Genomic DNA, 2,941 nt, shown 5'->3' on the forward strand with positions numbered 1-2,941 from the left:
TATAATTATAATATATATATATATATAATATATAATATATATTAAATATATATTTTTTTATATCGATGCGTATTATACACACACACACACATACACAAATAACCCAAACACAACACACACACACACACACACACACAGGCACCACAAAACCACACACACAACACACACACAAACATACACACACACAACGACACACCACACCACATCACACACTAAACCACGCAACCGCGACGCGCACGCACTATGCATCGTATGTGATACATATTTCGTACGAGTTACAGCAGATATTTGTATGATAAACTAGTAAAGCTGTATTAACTGACATCGTAAACGCATAATCACTTCGGTTTACCTTAGGCGCGTTATTTAAAACAAGTATCCAGGAAGCCGTTCAAGTGGCAAGATTGAATGGGGTAGGAGGGGGGGGCAAGAACGTAGTCGATGATTTTGTGAATTGTTCACTTATTGATTTTATCATTCAGGTTATCCGAAATTCACAATTTAGATTGAAAGTCACGTCACTGATAGACATTTATGTAATTCAGCCATAGTACCATAAGAGGCTTATGCAATCAAATTATGGGGAGACAAATGAACATATAGATCAAATAACATTTATTTATGGAAAAGGCTTTATCATCTGCCTCTCCAGAGATACGTAGGCAATAAACGTTTGAACTCCTCGCTCCAAAAGGAAACCGAAAATGTTTCTTTTCTATTCTGATTTTTTCCGTAAAAGCAGTTTGCTGTAACTAGTAAATGTACGTATAGTGCATGCGTCCTGTTTGCTTGTGTCTGTGTGTTTGGTACTGTGTATCTATATAAATGCATGTATGTAAATAAATGATACATATACATATATGTTATCATATATATCATATGCACGCATATATAATAAACACAACAGCCCACACACACACACACACACACACACACACACACACAACCAAACACAAACACAACACAACAACACAAGAGGGAGATCGACACACACACACACACCCATATATATATAGATAGATATATATATATATATATATATATATATATATATATATATATATAATATATTATATAATATTAATATATATATATATATATATATATATATATATATATATATCTATATATATATATAATATATTATATATATATATAATATATATAATATGTATAATTATGTTGGTTTGTGTGGTGTGTGTGTGTGTGTGTGTGTGTGTGGTGTGTGTATGTAGTTATCTAGTAACACACACACACAAACACACCACACACACAGACACACACACCACACAAACACACCACACACACAGACACCACATTATATAATAGATAGATATATATATATATATATCTTAATATTATATATATATATTCTTTTTATATGCTTTTTTACACACACAAAACACACCAGCGGACACACCAACACTACACAATCACAACCAAACAACACACACACACACACACACACGACACACACACACACAAGCGGCACACACACACACCCACCACACTACTCCACACACAACACTACACAAACACGACACGACAAACACACACACACACACACACACATACACACACACCACACACACATGACCGAGGATATGAGAGACACACACACACACAAGACAGATATAATATATATATATATCTAGATATATAGTATATATACATACTTATATATATTTATATATATTATATTATATATATATAAGTTATATACCTATTTATACAATATATATACATAGCATTATATCTATATATATATAATTATATATATATTTTATATATATATATATATTGTATATGTCTATATGTAAATATGCGTGTTTGTGTGTGTGCGTGTGTGTGTGTGTGTGTGTGTGTGTGTGTGTGCGTGCGTGTGTGTGTATATATGTGTGTGTGTGTGTGTGTGTTTGTATGTGTCTGTATGCATGTATGGTTTTACAGGATGATGGGTATTTGAGTGAGTCTGAGTTTGCATAGATATAAAGACATATTCGTATGGAAAGTACGTGGTGTTTGGAAGGGTTTGTAATTGTTTGTGAGCGCGTTTTTTTTTTTACATGACTATTGTTAGTTACAACGCTATTTGTGCTCCTAGATCTCCAATTCACGAACATTACCCATTAAATTTACTCCAAACGTACTGAAGGTAATTTATCGTAATGCCTGTCCCTGTCATCATAATCATCACCGTTTTGTACTTGCAAGAAAAAGAGACACAGTGCGACGGCTCACGGCAGCTTTCCCCTTCCTTTCCATCTCGTTCTCATCATCCATTCTGCGTAGGTCTTGTGGGTCCAGAGGTGAGGTGGGGTGACTAAAAGGCTGGGATTTTTCTGGTCACTTTCCATGAAACCACACGTATAAATGTGCGTTTATCCTCCTCTTACCTCCTTGTAGAATACCAATGTAGCAGCAAAAGGTTTATTAGAGAATATTGTATATGATTTTCTATTTTGATATTTCTATTTGATAGTACTGTATATGAGTAGCTCTGCGGCCGTTTTCATCTAAATGGCTTCCTGGGAACAGGAGGAATTTTTGTAGCTTAAAATAACTAATTTTTTTGACGTCCGGTGTAAATTTTAAAGACTTAACGAAAGGCTAATGTCCAAGCAAGGAAAAGGGATAACAAAGAAGGAAAAGTACCTCAAGTATAACCAATCAGCAAAGAGGCCAAGAGAAGACCCGAAGGTCAAGGAAGGTCAACATTTCTCATTTGAACCGCGTCTGCTGCATAGCATTGTTTGTCTGCAAGAATCAGAGGATGTTTCTCTAGATGAACATCTAAACATTTGATATGACTGTTCTATATTCTGTGTTCATATGTATATGTATACATGCACACAACACAACACACACCACACACACAACACATACATATATGTGTGAGTGAGCGTGGTGTGTGTGTGTGTGTGTGTGTGTGTGTGTGTGT

This window comes from Penaeus monodon, chromosome 1 (assembly GCF_015228065.2).
Source record: "Penaeus monodon isolate SGIC_2016 chromosome 1, NSTDA_Pmon_1, whole genome shotgun sequence".
NCBI lineage: Eukaryota > Metazoa > Arthropoda > Malacostraca > Decapoda > Penaeidae > Penaeus > Penaeus monodon.